This window comes from Galeopterus variegatus, unplaced genomic scaffold (genome assembly GCF_000696425.1).
Source record: "Galeopterus variegatus unplaced genomic scaffold, G_variegatus-3.0.2 Scaffold1820, whole genome shotgun sequence".
In the NCBI taxonomy this organism is placed as follows: Eukaryota; Metazoa; Chordata; class Mammalia; order Dermoptera; family Cynocephalidae; genus Galeopterus; species Galeopterus variegatus.
The window spans coordinates 318,392-338,639 of record NW_007727931.1 but is presented as its reverse complement, the minus strand read 5'-3'; the positions used below and the strand labels follow the sequence as shown (position 1 = coordinate 338,639).

General features: G+C 43.1%; 1 pseudogene; it reads right to left on the bottom strand.

Moving 5' to 3' along the window:
- Nucleotides 1–810: 810 nt before the first annotated feature.
- On the bottom strand, nt 811–17,418 carry LOC103595695 (annotated as a pseudogene).
- Between the last annotated feature and the right edge of the window lie 2,830 nt (nt 17,419–20,248).

Sequence of the window (20,248 nt, the reverse complement as noted above, 5' to 3'; positions counted from 1 at the left end):
CAGAAGGAGCGAGAGGAGAGATGCTGTTCCCGCCTTCCTGGCCTACCTCAGTGCCAACCGGTCTCAGCTTCCAGGCCCCGAAAAAGCTCCGCTCAGCGACCCTCTCTCGAAGCCTCAGTTTCCCTCTGAGCAGTCCCTCCCCCAGGTGTGTGTCTTTGCAACACTCACCTTGAGTCTGGCCGAGCAGGAGAGTCTTGTCTTTCATGTCTGGGTGCTCATCAGAGTAGAGATGCTCGGCGCCCCCTCCCCGACCCCACCCCGACCCCCGGCGGAGATCGCGAGCCCCTCCTACCTGCAAACACCGCAGAGCAGTAGGCATCGCTGATATCGGTGTCCGGGGTTTGGACGTTCTCGGCGTAGAGAATGAAGACCCTCAACATGCCTGGGGCGCGTGGGGCCCGGTGCGCCCAGAGCGCGAAGAGGGCTGGGGAAGGTCGCGGGAGGCCGAGGCGCAGTGAGTGGGTCCGCTCGCTGGAGCGGGATGGCGGAGCGAGTCAGGTTCGGATCTCTGGCTCGCGTATCCGAGCTGCTGCTTTGAAAGGGGAACAGGCCACTCCAGGCGGCTCCAGTGGGCCAGGCTCGGTCCCCGCCCCGGCTGAGCTCACCCAGCTGGTCAGCGGTTGTTGCAAGAACAGGGGCTCCTGCTCATCTTCCACTCCCGCCGCCTTACCCGGGCCCCGCTGCGTTGTAATTTAATGCTGCGGTCGCGGACTCTCCCAATGACACGGCATTTTGCACCTGGCCGAGGCACAGCGCACTGGGCGGCGGCCGTGATGGCCGGGGGCTGGACTTGGGCTTAAGACACCCAGCTTAGCCCAGATCTCGCTCCCGGACGGGAGAAAGGCTGGGCCCCTCCCCTGCCCTTCCACCTCCGGCCGAGCGCTTCGCCCCGCCGGTCACCTCCTCCCTCCGCGGGGCCTCCAGCTCTGTCTCTCCAGAAGCCAGTCCGACCGCCCCGGGCATCCTGGGGACTGGCTGGGGAGCAGGGGCTGCACAGGCGCTTTCCTTAGGAGAAAGAAACCCGGAGCTGAGGAATTTCATTGATGGACAGCGCAAGCTGCCTGAAAAACTTTGCCCCCTCTTTTCTGCTGTAAAAGTAACATATGCTAATTTTAACACGCAAAGCATAAAGAAAGAATTCTCTGGTTTTGAAAACAAAACAGAACAGTATTAACATTTGGATATTTACCAGTACGGGCTTTTCCCTCTGAATGTACATATGCATGCAGATTATAGTATTTGTTATATTCCTATATCTGAGATCGAAGTGTATCTGCAGCCTTGTCTCACTTTTTCATCTAGTATTTTCTGGCATCATTCAAAAGTCTTCATAAACAATCTTTTCAATAGCCTTGTAATTGCCTATTATATGAATGTACTAAATTCACAAAGCTTTCTTCCACTGTTACATATTTAAGGTCTTCTCTTATTCTCTCTATTACAATAGTCAGAAACAGTTTTTTTTTTTTAAATAAAAACTGGGATATAAACCCATCTTGAGCTCCCTTCTGCTAGTTCCTCAGATTGAATTCCTATAAGGTTGCAAGACGTAACCTTTTTCGGGTTCTGGTTCCTATAGCTAAACTGCTTTCGGGAGCTGTGTGGATCCACACTCCCAGCAGCCCGTGACTCACCTTCTAAAAAGGGCCAGTTGGATGGGTGCACAGCTGTCAGCAAAACTTCTCCTGGAGCAGCCCATGGGGGCAGCAGGCACGCCCAGGGCAGGAAGCGCCGGCTGCTGACAGGAGGCTGATTTTGTCTTACAGCGAGGTACTAGGAGGGAACAACACTCCCCCAAAGGTCTGTAATTTCAAGATTAGGGTAGCAAAGATTTCCTGTGATCACCTACAGTCCTCCTGCAGGACTATAAGTCCTGTCTCCTTTTCTTTGCCTCTAGCATAATATGTGGTGGGGGGTGGGGAGGAGAGGAAAGGGAGTTTGAAATTCAATCATTGATTTAACAAGTATGTATCGAGTCCTACGACAAGCCAGGCACAGTCCTGGACGATGGGGACACAATGGTGAGCAGGAGTGACATGGTCTCTGTTATAGGTTAAATTGTGTGCCCCAAAATATGCATGTTGAAGATTTAATCCCCAGTACCTTGGAATGTGACTGTATTTGGAGACAGGGTTTTTAAAGATGTGATTAAGTTAAAATGAGGCAATTAGAATGGCCCCTGATCCAATCAGATTAGTGTCCTTATAGAAAGAGGAATTTGGACACAAAGATAAACCAGGGATGCATGCACACACAGAAAAGGCCATGTGAGTACACAGAGAGAAGGCAGCCATCTACAAGCCAGGGAGAGAGGCCTCAGAAGAAACCAAACCTGTGGACCTTAATCTTGGACTTCCAGCCTCCAGAACTGTGAGAAATAAAACTCTGTTGTTTAAGCCACCTAGTCTATGGTATTGTGTTATAGCAGCCTGAGCAGACTAATACAGCCTCTGATCTCAAATAGCTCCCACTTCAGTAGGGGAAACTGACATTTATCGAATAATCAAGTCAATCATACACCATTACAAATCTGTAAGTGCAATAAAGGACAGAAATGAAGAAGTATGGGAGCCTTCGTCTAGTCCCGGGGACAGTGAGAGCTATTTGAGATGAGATCTGAAGGCCAATTAGGAGTTCGCTGGGTAAGACTGAGGTGGGGGCAGAGGAAGACAGTGTCCTGAGAGAAGGAAGGGAGTGCTCTGGGTCAAGGCCCTGGGAGGAGTGGAGTGTAGATTAAGTGGGGCAGGGTGGGGGAGCCAAGGCTGGAGAGGACCACTCAAGGCCTAGGGAAGCTGCCTAAGGACTGTTAGGTCCAGAAGAGTAGCAGCATCTGATTCACTTTTCAAAAGCTCCCTCTGGTTGCTTTGGAGAATGAAGTGCAAGGGGCCAGAGTGGAGGAAGAGTTAGAAGATATAAAGATAATGGCGACTTGGACCAAGGTTGTGAAAATAAGGATGTAGTGAAATCAGGCAAAGCTAGGAAGAAAAAGGGCAGAAATTCTGCAGAGCACATGAAGCCATCAAGTTCTTAATTACAAAACTTGGCTACTACGTACTGCTGGAGAAACTAACTTTGGCTTGGATGAAGTAATTGACTGATTGATGTTGGGAGAGTGGGGGTGGCTGGCCTGTAAGGGGAACCAAACCCTTGACGTTGGTGTTATAACTCTACACTGTAACCAACTGAGCTAAATGGCCAGCCCCTAACTGTTTAATTGTTTCATGCATTTATTCATTTACCAACATTTATAGGTGCCTTGTATGTGGCAGGCATTTAACAGATTCAAGTTTTAGAGAAAGTTACCAAGTAGAAAGTGAAATTTATTTGCATTGGAGAGAAGGGCAAGAAACTCTGTTGATGTAGGGAAAGCCCAAATTATGGCCTATTTTTAAAATACAGTCTTACTCTATTCAGATGCATAAAGTAACATGAACCTGCTCTGTGACAGAGCTAAATTTGGATTTAAGGAGAACCTAGCTGCTTGCAAATATGGTGTGACTAAAGTGGTTTGAAAAGAACTGGCTTTCTGTGTAGGTTAAGCATCCTCCTTGCATTTCTCTGTTATCCTTATTCATACAGCAGGCTGTCTTCAGACTCTTTTGGCACAGCCCAGTCTGTGCAGAAATAATGCCATAGTCAGCATGTGTGCACCCAAACTTTATTCCTCAATAAAGTTTAAAAAGTGTAGGACATGCTTCGTTATCTTCTCTATTTAAAAGAATCACTTTCTCTGAGACCACCCAAGCTTATCTCAAGAATTTGGGAGCTTCAGAGCTTCAGAGAATTTGGAAGCTACAGAGCCTACCTCTCCCTATCACTGCACAGTGTGGCCCAGGCTCAGCCAGGTGGACGCTGTCTTTCAGGACTTGAAGTCCTGAGGAGCTTCAGGATGTCAGATGTGGCAGCTGCAGTGACAGCAAATGACCAGCTTTTTCCTGATGTAGGATGGAAGATCATAGCTGTGGCTCCTGCTATCTGAGTCTTGTTCATTTCCCAAGCTGAGACCTCCAGCTTTCCTCTGCTGTGAGCCCCCAAAGCTCTCCTGACATCCTCTCTTGCTTCAGATGCCCAGGCTTGGCTGCTGTTGCTAGCAGCCAGGAATCCTGACCGCCACACCAAATGTCATTATAGTGCATGCCTCCACATTTTTCCTTCATCTAGTTCCCAGGACGGTGAGAGCTATTTGAGATGAGATCTGAAGGCCAGTTAGGAGTTCGCTGGGCAAGACTGAGATGGGGGCAGAGGAACACAGTGTTCCAGAGAGAAGGAAGGGAGTGCTCGGGGTCAAGGCCCTGGGAGGAGTGGAGTGTAGATTAAGTGGGGCAGGATGGGCGAGCTAAGGCTGGAGAGGACCAGTTCTGTTTCTTTTTTTTTTTTTTTTTTTTTTTTTTTTTAAAGATGACCGGTAAGGGGATCTCAACCCTTGGCTTGGTGTTGTCAGCACCACGCTCACCCAGTGAGCGAACCGGCCATCCCTATATAGTTATCAGCACCGCACTCTACCGAGTGAGCCACGGGCCGGCCCGACCAGTTCTGTTTCTTTTTTTTTTTTTTTAAAGATGACCGGTAAGGGGATCTCAACCCTTGGCTTGGTGTTGTCAGCACCACGCTCACCCAGTGAGCGAACCGGCCATCCCTATATAATATAGGATCCGAACCCGCGGCCTTGGTGTTATCAGCACCGCACTCTACCGAGTGAGCCACGGGCCGGCCCGACCAGTTCTGTTTCTTGCTACAAAATAACCTTGACTTTGATAACCAAGGTTAAGCACCACTAGTATCCCATATTTCTGACTACCTTCTCCTCTCCTTTGGAATTACTGTTGGAATCAGACAAGGAGAGAAGAGAGGGGAGAGAGAGTGGAAAATATGAGGAGCTGGAGTTTTGATGTAGCCCACAAAACTCCTCAAAGGACAAGGTGAGAACTAGGGTTGTGTATGTGCGCGTGTGCGTGTGTGTGTATGTGTGTGTGTTAATGTCAGGAGAATTTTTGTGGATTGGGGTCTGTGATATTATACAGGCCCCAAAGATGAATTCTACTCGCAGACAGCCTGGCTGAAATTATAAACTTTTATATAGTTTAATTTATCAGTCCTTTCCCTTATGGTTCTCCTGCCTCATCCCAAGGTTATACAGTATAAGGATTTACATGTATTTTCCTAAATTTTCTTAGACTTATCTATATTTACTAGTGGAGTTTGTTCAATTGTAACGACTCTGTCTGAAGTTACAGTTTGGTTTTTCCTCTGGGAATAGAAATAAACAAGTAGAGCCCTTCCCAACTTGGGCAATTTAAGGAAAAATTACGTCAATTAATGTTTGCTTCTGTAAACTCAGGTCTTCTGGAACCACATGCTCTGTGTTCTGGGCAGAGGAAGCTGTTAGGTTAGGGTATATCAGGGAAAGGGAATGAGGATAGATGGTAACCATGTTACCATATGACCATTGATTTAATTTCTCTGAGCCTTAGTTTCCTCATCTGTAAGATAGATATAATCATACTTTGTGGTGAGGATTATGAGAATAAAATGTATGTATAGCACAATATATTTTTTACTTTTCCAAAATTAGGGGTGCCTCTCTTCTCTGGCCTAGATGGAATTTTTACTCATTTTATCATAGCAGTTAAGAAATTATAGCACATTGAGACAAGGATGGTCAAAAAGACTTTATTTATCCTTTGTTTCCTATCAAATGCAGATATGTCCACTCTGTTCCTGCCCTCTGCTGAAGGTGAGATTCTTTAATCATTGGGTTGTCCAGGGGCATGAGGTGAGCTTAGCTTGCTTGGTCTTTGGGGGCTGACAGCGAAGGGTGCCTGCTTCCCATAGTCAAGTGTGGTAGGCAGGAAAAAATGCCCCAGTAAACGTATGCTCACTTCCTTATCCCCGGAAGCTGTGAATATAACTTTGTATGGCAAACTATGTGATTAAATTAAGGGTCTTGAGAGGAGTTTATTCTATATTATCCCAGTGGGCCCTAAATGCACATGTATCCTCATAAGAAAGAGGCAGAGGGAGATGAGACAGGTGCACACAAAGAAAGCAACATGGCAATGGAGGTAGAGACTGGAGTGATTCAGCCACAGTAAAGGAATGCAGCCACCAGAAGCTCGAAGAGGCGAGGAACCGATCCTCTCCTAAAGCCTCCAGAGGGAACGTGGCCCTGATGACACCTTGATCTTGCATTGCTGGCCTCCAGAATTGTGAGAGAATAAATTTGTTTTTTTAAACCACCATGGTTCTGAAAATTGGTTAGAGCAACCAGACCACTGCTGAAATGGGCTGGTGTTCAGATCACTTTTACTGCTTACTGTTTCAGTGCAGAAAGTGGGGACAGAGGGAGGGTGTTGTCAGCTTTCCAGCCTAAGGAACTAAGGGACTAGTTTGATACTATTTCTATTTCCAATAAAAAGTAGAAAAAAAAAGTAACAGATTTTTAAGAGAAAACATGAAAACACAGCACGATGTCTATGTTCTCTGTCTTCTGAAAAGGACACACAGATCCTTACGAATCTTGCTAAGAACCACAGACCCTGGTCACACACTGTTCACTTCAACCACTTCCTCTGAGAAGAGAAATTTAGGGTAGTGTCAGAGGTTTTCAATTTCCCATGAAAGGGACTTTCCCAAGAATCTACCATAATAAACACTTAGTAAACAGTCAATAAATAGAAATTATTTATTATTATCTGTTCAGGCATGGCTGCTGATACCATGGAAAGGAGTGTGCTCAGAATGGAGGCAGTAGGGGTCTCAGCACTAAAGTTCCCCTAAAAGCCCTCACTCATCCTGTGCAGGGAATGGAGAGTGGTCTACCTGCTGAGCTGCAGGAGCACAGCTCTGGGAATAATGCACACAGGTCAGTCTGTGTGCACAGTCCTCCTTCTGAGTTTATTCCAGAGGATGAGGAGCCTCTAGACAGGATGAAGGAAAGCCTAAACACACACACACACACACACACACACACTGTGATGGCTTTATGTGTCCATTTGACTGGGCTAAAGGATGCCCAGATAGCTGGTAAATTATTTCTCAGTGTCTCTGTGAGAATATTTCTGGAAAAAATTAGCATTTGGATAAGTAGACTGAATAAAGATCACCCTCCCCAGTGTGCGCGAGCATCGTCCAATCTGTTGACAGCTCCAGTAGAATGAAAAGGCAGAGGAAGGACCAATTCACTCTCTCTTCTTTAGCTGGGACACTCATCTCCTTCTGCCCTCAAGCATCAGAGCTGAGCTCCTGGTTCTCAGGCCTCAGCAGCCATTGCACCCCTCCCAGGCCTTTGGATTCAGACTGAAATTACACCACTGGCTTTCCTCGTTCTCCAGCTTGAGGATGGTATGTTGTAGGACTTCTTGGCATACAAAATAGCATGATCTAACTTGTTCATATAGTTACTTTTTTATTGTTCGGGCTCAACCCAAAGGAGGCACAGAATAGAGGGTAATTTACAACTATTACTATATGCAGAGTCTAGGGGTGGGGCATTGTCTCTGACAGCACACCTTTATTTCCAGCTCCAAGCTGCTGCCATATTTTGAGAGCCAACAAACTCTTCCATCATGACAGAGCCATCATCTCAAACTCTCAGCTGCCATAGAATATATATATATATACACACACACACAGTTATGTACACATAACAATGTTTCTGTCAATGACAGACTGCACATATGACAGTGGTCCCATTAGATTATAATGTAGCTGAAAAATCACCTAGTGACGTTAGCCATCATAACATTGTAGCACAATGTAAACAAATCTACAAAATATGTTGAGGAGAAGTGCCTAGCTTAACCATGGAATGACCCTACCAGAGGTAGCTCAGACCTTCAAGATAGAAAGCCAAGCCTTTGGCTCTTTAGGTCTGACCCCAAGTGAAAAGGTTGTTGATGACTTCAAAATATTTGCATTTTTAAATTAAAACCACAATGAAATACCATCTTACTTCAGTTAGAATTGTTATTACCCCAAAAGATGGAAAATAACAAAAGCTGGTGAGAATTTGGAGAAAAGGAAACCCTCCTGTACTGTTGATGGAGTTACATTGGTACAGCCATTGTGAAAAACATTATGAAGGTTCCTCAGAGAACTAAAAATTGCACTACCCTATGACCCAGCAATCCCACTATTGGGTATGTACCCAAAGCAAATGAAATCAATATATTGAAGAGACACCTACACTCCTACGTTTATTGCAACACTATTCACAACAGCCAAGAGATGGAACCAACCTAAGTGCCCATCAATGGATGAATGGGTAAAAATAACTGTGGTATATATACACGATCAAATCGTATTCAGCTATAAAAAAATTAAATCCTGTCATTTGCAGCAATGTGAATAGAACTGAAGACCATCATGTTAAGTGAAGTAAGCCAGGCACAGAAAGACAAATACTGCATGATCTCACTCGTGTGGAATCTAAATACAGAGTTTCTCATAGAAATAGAAAGTGGAATGGTGGTTACCAGAGATCGGGAAGGGGGTCAGGGAATGGAGGTACAAAACTATGCTATTTATTCTAAGTGAATCAATGTGTAGTATATGCATGGATTGAAACAACACATGGTACCCCACAAATATGTACAAATAAATGTTAAAATACTTAAAACATAAAAAATTAAGAAAATAAAATACTTGCATTTTTTGGGCCAGCCTGGTGGCGCACTGGAGAGTGCGCCGCTTGGGAGCGTGGTGGCGCTCCCGCCGAGGGTTCGGATCCCATGTGGAGACCAGTTCCCGCTCACTGGCTGAGCGCGGTGTGGGCACAACACTGAGGGTTGCGATGCCGTTGCCGGTCCCCGGTACGGGCACAACACCGAGGGTTGCGATCCCGTTACCGGTAAGTAAAAAAAGACAAAAAGGAAAAAAAAAATACTTGCATTTTTAAATGATTCTCACCCATCCCCATAGCAAAATTATAGTTAATAATAGTTAGCTACACTCACTGAGTGCTTGCTGAGTGCCAGGCACAATCCTTACCTGTAATTTAATTTTGTGTGTGTGTGTGGCACGCTCTACAATCAACTGAACTAACCAGCCAGCCCCAGTAATTTAATTTTTATAACTTACTTTGTGGGGGTAGAATTATTCCAGTCCCCATTCGACAGATGAGGAAAGTGAGGCACAGAGGGACTTAGTAACATAATTAGTCCCCACTCATGCAACTAGTGGCCAGTGTAGATAATAGGAAAACTTATTGCTCTTACATTTCACAATACACTTTTGCACAATGATGAAATTGCATAACGGTGCATTTCTCAGAACATCTTCTGTAACTAAGTGACACATGACTGTATATCCTATTGATTGATTCTGTTTCTCTGGAAAACCCTGAGCAACACACACACACAAGGCTTCTGAGGAAAGAGAGGGAGACTGAAACCAAGGTGATAGAATGAGGAACAGAACAGGAATCAAACTTTTTTCCAAGGTGGGGTTATCTCATCTTCTGGAATAAGTCACAACATCCCAGGCTGCACCAGTCTCAGCAAATGTGAGGAAACCTGCTACCAGCGCTGGCAGGGGATGCTGGTGATGGCTGGTTCCCTGCTACAGTGCAGAATGAGGGTACAGACAGAGCTGATGCAGGCAAGAGGAGCAGGTGCCAGTGCCCCTGCTGTGTGTCTCAGTGAAAGTGGAGGGGCCAGAGAGCTTTCTGAAGCTCATATACCAAAGGACTTTTGATTCTTGGGGAGAAAAGGCCAGAAAATGTCTAAGGAACATCTCTAGGAGTTAAAAGGGCAACAAACTGGTGGTGCTTTCTTTGTTTCCCCCTTGGCTGAAGGCCAGGACTTTGGAAAAGAAAAGACACCGAGAGATGTGAATATTTGACTTATCAGTGTTTCTTCAAGTATGGTCAATCTGAAGGTCTCCTGCATCAGAAGATTCTTGTAAAAAATGGAGACACCTGGGTCCCCCTCCACTCCCAGAACTATTGAATCGAAATATCTGGGAATGGTCCAGGAATCTGGCTTTTAAAAACTCCTCACTTATTCTTACGCAGACAAAAGCCTAGGAACCACTGACCTAGGTGGTATCAAAGAACAGACTTTCGCTTTTTAGGTCGTAATCAAAAATGCCAGATGAATGTACTCTTGAATTCTGATGGAGTACATTTCACAAAGACTGAGAAGAATGTTTGTCTGGAGATTGGCCTTAAGTGGAAACCTAAGGGGACTCAGGAGGAGGAGGGAAAAGGTGAGGGAGATGATATTCAGCTAAAAACTGTAAAACCAGTAGGACAAGAAAAGATCAATGACAATGAAGCAGGAAGTTAGACAGAGACAAGACCTTAAGGAGGAAACCTGGTTACTTGCAAGGGAGAAAACAGGACCTAGGCATGCATATGTGCAAAAGTGGCCACAGGAGATAAAGACAATTCCAGACAGGGAGCTCCGTCCCCACGTCGGGCACCGTTCGGTTGGACCAATGAGCTCCCACCAGCTAGAGCGCCAATCAACAGAGACTACACTTAGGGCTCAACCAGTGACCAAACGACGGGAATCCAGCGAAGAAAACAAATCTCTGGGATTGCACCTGTCAGGGTTCTGGAGCCACTCTCTTGCTTAAGCCTGCTGCATCCTCTCTGGAATGTATTCTCACTTTGCTAAATAAAACTGTTCTTTGCTTTTTGCCTCTGGCATGTCTCGTCCAATTCTTTGTTGGAGACACCAAGAACCCGGATTTAGCCAGGGGAACCTGCAATTTCCTCAGCGTCCCTTAACAACAGCTGTGTAAAAGGATGACTCTGGAGTCAGACTACCTGAATTCCAATCTTAGCTCTCTTTACCACTAGCTGCATGGCCTTGAGCAAGTTATCATATCTTCTTGAGCCTCGGTTTTCTCATCTGTAAAATGGGAACTATAGGAATATCTGCCTCATAGGATAAGTGCTTCACATATATTATGGTTCATCCTGCGCATCTGATAAATATTAGGTATTATTATTATTGCTGTTGTTGAAATGTATGACTAGTATTTCATGGGATTAAAACTTTAAATAAAGCCAGAAATAATGTTTATGGTCTCTGATATCTATAAAAATCTTGGAAGCATTTGAGGTTTTAACAGTAGAGGTATTTACAGAAACTCAATGTGGTAAAAGATACTCCTTGTTTAAAGAAGCATAAATCCCAGAAGGAGGGAGAAAAAGAACTACAGATCAAGAAGACATACTCCTGCATGGACATCCTCGCCAAGATCCAAGCAAAAAAGGCACTAGGTGAGAATGAAAGGAGAGGAGAAACTGAAGAATATGACTAATGGAGATGATTCTAGCACAGGGGCAAGCTGAGGTGGTGAGAGAGACTTCCGCTCTTTGAACATTTGGGGAAGTTACACTAGCTCAGAGATATGCATCTGGTAATATCTCAACTTATACCAGGGACAATTCCATCTCTCAGAAGATGAATTGGGGGCCGGCCCAGTGGCGCACTGCTACAGTGCACCGCTTGGGAGCGCGGCGGCGCTCCCGCCGAGGATTTGGATCCCACATACAGACCGGCCGCTCGCTGGCTGAGTGAGGTGTGGGCGCAGCACTGAGGGTTGCGATCCCGTTGCCGGTCACGAAAAAAGACAAAAAGGAAAAAAAAAAAAAAAAAAAAGAAGATGAATTGGGAGAAGGGATCTGCTACATGGAACCTTATCCTGACCAAGAAGGAATTGGCTGGAGAAGCAAATGCAGCAGAGAAGCCTGAGGAAAATCATCTTTGGGATGAATGCTGGCCAGAGCCATGAAGGGTTTTCAAGGCCCAAACCCTGTCACTTCTGTGGGGCTCTGTCTTTCCACAACATGTTCTATTAAACAGGCTCCCCAAAATTCAGGGAACCCACTTAACTCCCTGACCCTGGTAAATCCCCACCCTTCCCAAGAGATTTCTTTTTATAGAGCCAGCTAAGGAAGAACTCTTGAGATTCTTCACTATTTAGCTCAAGAAAAACAGGACTGAGCCACAGGTTCTACTGAGACAACACGACAATGCAGGCTAGTCTTTCATACCCAGAGTCACTACTTCACAGCTGCTCTCTTGTCCAATCATTACCTGGATGTTTGATTCAGAAATCAGATCCTACTGACATCCCTGACGTTTGAGAATACCTTCCCCTCCAAGGTTATCCCTTTCAAGTCCCCATTCCTATAGCATAGACTCTGAAGTCAACCCATATTCAACCCTTCTCTTAGTGGTTTTAGGATTAAGAACTTACCAGAGCATCCTTAGTTTGTACCACTCAGCATATAAGACATATAGGGGGAAAAGAGATTTTAAAAAGGCATACAGCATGGCTGCTGTAATCTCCTCCTCTGTAGCTGGTAACAAGGCCTATGTTGGTAATCTCAGTTTAGTTTTTCCACTACCTGTTTCATGTTTCTTTTACCCTCTGCCTGGATGAAAGCTAGGCAGATTTGAGTCCTTGGTGGTCTTATCTTTATTTATTTATTTATCTGGATGTTTAGTTTTTCTTTATCGAACAACAAAAATGGGGATGCACACACAATTACACTTTATGTCTGTGTAAAACTAATTTTAAACAAGATGGAATTTAGCTTTTAAAATACCCTTGTTATAAAGAGTTTATGCTTATTAACACCTGGTGAAATTACATTATCCACCTTGATATCATTTTTAGAGAAAATGGGATGATTTACTACCTGTTAATCTTATTTCTATACTGTGATAAATAGCATATTTCCACAAAAGAAATTGTAACCTCACATCCTCCAAAATCAAATGCCTTGAGGTTTAGAAAACTTGAAAATACATAGCTTGATGTAATTCAGCAGAGCTTAAGTTTTTGATATTGGAACAAGATGGCAAATTAATTTAGAAAAGCTGAATATTATAAAACTAGAAAGTATTATTTAAACCTAAATTTTTTATTGATAAAGTGCATGTTTATTAACATTAAAAATGAGTAAGCAGTAAATGTCATAACGTCTCGAGAAACAGAATGAAAGCTCTTCTTTAGCCCAACTATGTTTGTCATCTCTGAACTATCTAACCCAATGTTTACAATTACATCATGGTAAATTAAAGTGACATTACTTAGAAGTCCCCTGCCCACGTAAACATTAAGCAACAGCTTTCCTACAACAACTCAATTTCAACAAAATATTTAGATCAATTAAAAAAACAAATTTTTAGTATCCTTTTATTTTTTAAAGCACAAATGCCCACACAACTTTGACTTACAAGATAATTCTACACAGAATAAATTAAAATGTTAGTGAAATTTGTATTGAAAATTATGTACAATTAAATATGATTTACAGGGTACATAATTACTTTTCACATCAAAGGACAAATATAGATGAAGTTATCTAAAAGAAAGTGTAATACAGATATGTCCACTCATATGAAAAAAATTGGAAAGTCTCCCTGGAGTTTATGCAGATCATTTTTACTTGTTATCTCACAGTGCGAATTTGTAGAACAAATAATATATGATAGAGTTTGGACATGTTATCCCCCCCAAACTTATGTGGAAATCTGATTCCCAATGTGGCAGTATTGGGAGCTGTTTGAGTCATGGATACAGATCCCTTATGAATGGATTAATGCTCTCCCTAGGGGTTGGAGGTAGTGAGTGAGTTCTCCCTCTTAGTTCCCATGAGAGCTGGTTGTTTAAAAGACCCTGGCACCCCTTCTCTCTCTCTCTCTTGCTTCCTCTCACCATGTGATCTGCTTGAACCTGCCGGCTGCCTGCCACTTTCTGCCATGAGCAGAAGCAGCCTGAGGCCCATGCCAGATGCAACTGTCCCAGAATCATAAGACAAATAAACCTTTTTTCTTTGTAAATTACCCAGTTTCAGGTATTCTGTTACAGCAACACAGAAATGGACTAACAATATTCTAACCCTTGGTTCCCATACAGGCAAATTAAGATCTCATTCTTCACACTGTTACAATAGTACTGGATTTGGCCATTCCCTGTTTAAAAAGATTATAGCACTTGATAAGACTATTGGATAATACCATCTAAACATGTTTTGTTAAATATACAGCATTTGTGAATGTGATCCTTCTTCATTCATTTTGCCCTCTTGGCATACATAACCTTTTGTTCCTTTTTGTCGACATTAGACTACTTGAAATACTTTTCCTCTAACTATGAAATGAACCCATTTTGGTAGCTTTCTTGGACTGAAGTCAAACATCTATAGCTCCCAAAGAACTGATAAAGCACTGAAGAAGCACCATCCCAAGACATCTGATGTGTTCACCTCAACCTTGAACAGGATAAATCCCCCTTTGAAAAGAAAAAATCCTGTCTTTATATTCGTTCCATCCAAAGACAACTGAGAATTAAAAAGTTACTTCTGATTATAGTCAAAGAGGTATGAATAATTATAAAATTAGAAAAATCCTTCTCTACCTCATGACTTAAAAGTTGTTAACATGGGGCCGGCCCGGTGGCGAACTGCTACAGTGCGCCGCTTGAGAAGCGCGGCAGCGCTCCCACCGAGGGTTCGGATCCCACATACAGACCGGTTCCCGCTCACTGGCTGAGCGAGGTGCGGGGGCAACACCGAGGGTTGCGATCCCATAGCCGGTCCTGGTCCGGTACGGGTGCGACACTGAGGGTTGCAATCCGTTGCCGGTCATGAAAAAAGACAAAAAAAAAAAAAAAAAAGTTGTTAACATGAGTAACTGTAGTAAAACTTCATGGTGTAAACACGTTTTTAAGATGTGTTCTATAAATTAGCTAATTCAGTCCTTTATGGAAGAGATTTTTTAAAAACAGGAAACATTTGCTATCCTTAATATGTCAAGGTTAGTTTCTTAAAAGTATTATTTGCTTATGTGTGTGCAGTAATTAGAGAAATTCTGACATTGTTTAGTTAATCCTATCACACTGGTTATATATGATTAAGTGGTATCAAATCCCAAACAGCAGAATGTGTATTGAAAAGTGTGCCACAGTTCTGAATTTCAAATGGTCTCCAATAACTCTAATTTTTATAAAATTACTAAAGAAGAACAATTATTTTTGCAGGGGCGTGGTGGGCAGGAGTTGGCAGGAATAGGGATGGAAGATAAATCTAAGAAGATTTATAAATCTAAGAAGATACGACTTTTCTTAAAAGAAATCATGGTTGGGCCGGCCCAGTGGCGCACTGCTACAGTGCGCCGCTTGGGAGCGTGGTGGCCCTCCCACCGAGGGTTCGGATCCCACGTACAGACCGGTTCCCGCTCACTGGCTGAGCGAGGTGCGGCCACAACGCCAAGGGTTGCGATCCCATTGCCAGTCCCAGTCCGGTACGGGTGCGACACTGAGGGTTGCGATCCGTTGCAAGACACGAAAAAAGACAAAAAGGAAAAAAAAAAAAAAAAGAAATCATGGTTGACAAATGTGGACATCTTGAAATGAGAGAACTTTAAAAACAAAATTTCTCCTGGGTTAATGTCTAATTTAAAAGGGATTATCAATTGCTTTTTTTCCCCCAAGCACTTTAATTTATTCTTAAAAAGCTTTTTATAAAATTTACATTTACAAAGACAAATGGTAAAATGAAAGCAAAAAATAATCACATAATCTAATGGCCTATAGACTTACAAGAACTCAAAAAGTTTCTGAAAGAGGTGGTAATGTGTAAGTTTTATCCAAAAATAAAGGACATCCCAACCTATCAATAAATTGGATTTTAGAAGACATTACAGCTAAAATTCAGAGTTCACTTGGAAGGTAAGTTTATGCAACAAAATATTAATAGAATCTGCCTTACTATCCCAGAGAAGATAGAGTAAAAGAATGGGGTTTAAGTTTGCCATTTTATATATGTTATCTCCCCAAGGCTATCTAAATGTGTATATCATGAACTGAAATTTGAATCTGAAATCAGGTGCAGAAATGTCATAGAAATAAGACTATATTTCAGGTCTACAATCAATTTTATTTTAATATAATCTAAACACATACCATTTTAAAAATACCAAGAAAAATTTAGGTACAAGAGTTGACGCTATTGCATTTGGATAAAGTTGGCACACTCTTGCTACTAGCATAGCCCAAGAATCACCACCAAGGAAACCTCATACATTCAAATAGATGTTGTGGTGTTTGGCCCACAGCTTGATAGCTCTCAGAATTAACCTGAAGTTGTCAATGTTTGTTACTAGAAGTAAAATTTCATCGGTTACCCTATAACTGTTAAGACTTCTCATGCATCTTGGGCGGCCCAGTGGCGCACTGGAGAGTGCGCCGCTTGGGAGCGCGGCGGCGCTCCTGCCGAGGGTTCGGATCCCATGTGGAGACCGGTTCCCGCTCACTGGCTGAGTGCGGTGCGGGCGCGACACTGAGGGTTGCGGTCAGTAAAAAAAAGACAAAAAAAAAAAAAAAAAGGAAGCCTTCTCATGCATCTTATGTCTAAATTTTTAAGCAGACTGTCATCTCGTAAGTCAAGATCTTCTGGAATAGTCTGCAGTGCTAATCTGGCAAACAAAATACCAATCTCTATCTCATCAAAACAGTGTTTGATAACTGGTACAAATGCCTCTTCAACAGCTCTTAAATCTTTTACTTCTTCCTGTAATTTCAATTTATCATAGAATGAGCTGAAAAAGTCACCAGCCGGTCTTGGTGCAACACACAAGAGGTCAATATCTGCACCTTTTGTATGTACTCCTTATCTGTAAGATCCCAAATGTAAAGTTTTCCTCCTTGGGGGCCGGCCTGTGGCTCACTTGGGAGAGTGTGGTGCTGATAACACCAAGGCCAAGGGTTTGAATCCCTATGTAGATGGCTCACTTGGGGAGCGTGGTGCTGGACAACAGCAAGTCAAAGGTTAAGATAACCTTACTGGTCATCTTTAAAAAAAAAAAAATTGGGGGCCGGCCCGGTGGCGCACTGCTACAGTGCGCTGCTTGGGAGCGCGGTGGCGCTCCCGCCGAGGGTTCGGATCCCACATACAGACAGGTTCCCGCTCACTGGCTGAGCGAGGTGTGGGAGCAACACCAAGGGTTGCGATCCCGTTGCCGGTCCCGGTCCGGTGCGGGCGCGACACTGAGGGTTGCGATCCATTGCCGGACAAGAAAAAAAAAAAAAATTTTTTTTTTCCCTCCAACATTTTCAATTACAGATTATGGAAGATTCTCACTTTCAGTCATTTCTCATATCCACTTTTTTACCAAGTTATTTGATTTTCCCAAAATTAAAATCCTGAGCTGCAATTCCCCTTCCTCATCAAAAACCCCAAAGGGTTTCAGAGTGTCACTTAGTTTCTGTGTGATTATGCAGTCAGTCTCCTTGGGGGCTCCTGAACTGATATGACAAGTAAGGCCATAGTGCTTCTGTGGCGGCTGTTTGATGTGATCGCTGCGGTGTAACTGGACATGGCACCGTCCCCAGCGCCGGCACTGCCCAGTCACTCTTCCCATCCCCAACAACCGCCACTGCTGCCGCCCTGGGCATGACCCACTGAGGCAGGAGGTGGGGGGACCACCTCATCCCTGGCTGCAACCCCACTCCCGCTCGCGTTCTCGCCTCTTGAAGCGCTTCTCTTCCTTCCCTTTGGTCCTAACACAGCGCCCGAGCGCTACCACAGCAACGTTCTAGAACCGGTCTTGTCTTCGTTGGATTGCCACAGGTTTGCACTGACCAGGACCACTGGTTAAGAGAGTCATAAAGAGCACTCCTATGAATCTCCTGGGTTCTAAAAATAGTTTTTCTTGCCCCCACTGTGTAGCAGCAACTCAGTTTCCCCCTGGTAAACAAGACCAATCATCCTCATCAGGCAGTGATCCTTTCCCTTTCCTATTGGTTCCTAGCGGCATGAGGAACCCCAAAAAGTGAGAGAGCAGCCTCAACTCCCCATTCATTAGACTTGTGTTCTTATTTCCTGGTGTATGCATGTTTCTGTAAGGCACTTCCAGAAAGACTGAGGCCAAGGTCACAGAGATGGAAACTGACGTCCTTCAAGCGGGTAAATAGGTGTAATAATGAGAGGGGGCACTCCCACCTCTACTTCTTGGGTCCCAAACTCATGTGTTTCTAGCCATCGAGGAGATGGTACCATATACTGGCCTCTGTTGAAGACACACGAAGCAACTGTAGGACAACACCTACACTTTCCAAGATGTTTCCAACTTGTGCCATAACTAGTCTTTAGCAGGTCATTCCCCCTATCAAGCCAACTGTTGCTGGGTAATGGAACACATAGTAAAACTTGTGAAGTCTGTGGGCATAAGCTCATTTACTAGAAAATGTATCTCCATGTCAAAATGAGCTTGGGCGGTCTTCTATGGTGATGGATAAGTCCATACATAAGTCACAAATCGTGGTGTCATCAAAAGCCCTGAGTTCAGGGAAGGCAAATCCATACCCAGAACATGCGTATATCGCTGTGAGGACAAAGCACTGTACCCTTCATTATGGGGAGGGTTGAGTATGATTATCCTGCTATCAAGTGGCTGGCAGGTTCTTTAGGGGAATGTGTCATATCAGGGACTCCTCACTCTTATCTGCCCCGTAACTCCAGAAGATGTGGGACTCCTTCATAGCTGCCTATGAAGTAGAAGGCTTCTGGTTCTTAGTGCCTGTTTTAATTGTATGCTCATAACTTTTATTTTTTCCCAAAATATGCTCAAATGAGGATGTTTAAAAAAGGTGACTTTAGAGTCTTTATAATAACTATGGTTGTTATAGTGACTTAAGTGCTTCAGATGCTTGGTCACCCAGTGCTTTGTCCTCTACCGTGCTCATTCACCCTTGATGCCATTCGTGATAATAATTTGAATAATTGTGATGACACTGCACATGACAGATTACTATGTCCCATTCACCCCTGGCAAAGAGGTTATCAATGCACTCCTTGCTTATGACCAATGCAATCCTAGAATCCAATTTTAAAAACTTTTATTTTGAAACACAGGAGGTTGCAAAGAAATGTGTAGGGAAGTCCTGAGCATCCTTCACCCATCCTCCCCCAAAGTTAACATCTGAAACAACTATAGTACAATATCAAAATCAACAAATGGCATTGGTACAATCCATAAAGCTTTTTTAGATTTCACCAGTTATACATACATGCCATTTGTGTGTGTATATAGGTCTATTCAATTTTGTTACAGGTAGCTTTGCATACCGACCACCACAATCAAGATACTAGACTGTACTATCACAGGACTCCTTAATAATACCCTGGTACAGCTACACCTATCTTCTCTCCCATTCCTAATTTCTGGCAATAACTGGTCTGTTCATCTTTAACTTATTTCATGAATGTTAAATAAATGGAATCATGTGGTAGGAATCCTTTTGAGATTTTTTTTTCACTCAGCCTAATTTCTTTGCGGTTCATCCAAGTTGTTGTGTGTATCAAGTTTGTTTGTTTGTTTTAATTGTTAAATAGTATTTCATAGTATGAATATACCAGTTTGTTTAACCCTTCACCCACTGAAGGATATTTGGGTAGTTTCCAGCTTGAGGCTATTATGAATAAAGCTGCTATGAACATTTAAGTGTAAGTTCTTGTGTGAAAATGTCTTCATTTCTCTGGGATAAATGCCTAAGAGTACTCTTGGTCATATGGTAAGTACGTTCTCAGTTTTGAAAGAAACTGCCAAACTATTTGCAGAGTGGCTGTGTGTGCCCTTCTACATTCTCATAAGCAATGTATGAGTGAGCCTGTTTCTCCTCATCCTTGACAGCACCTGGTATTATCACTATTTTTTATTTTAGCCATTCTTATAGTGGTGTAGTGATAGCGCACTGTGGTTTTAATTTGTAATTTCTAATGGCTAGTGATATTGAGAACTTTTCATATACTTATTTTCGAGCTATACATCTTCTTCAGTGAAGTATCTTATGTCTTTTGTTTATTTTCTAATTGGGTTTTTAAATGTTAAGTTTTGAGAAATCTATATATTCTAAGTATAAGGCCTTTGTTGAATATGTGATTTGCAAATATTTTCTGCTAGTCTATAATTTGTCTTTTTATCCTTTTAACTAGATCCTTCACAGAACAATTTTCACAGTTTTAATTTTGATGAAATCCCATTTATTCATTTTTCCTCTTATGGATTGTGCTTTTGGTGTCAAGTCTAAGAACTCTGTTAAGTCCTAGATCCTGAAGATTTTCCTGTATGGTCTTTTCTAGAAGTTTTATAGTTTTATGTTTTTACCTTTAACTCTATGGTCCATTTTGAGTTTTTAATATTATGTGTGAGATTTAGGTCAAGGGTCATTTATTTGTGGATAGATGTCTAATTGCTTCAGCATCTTTTATTGAAAAGGCTACTTT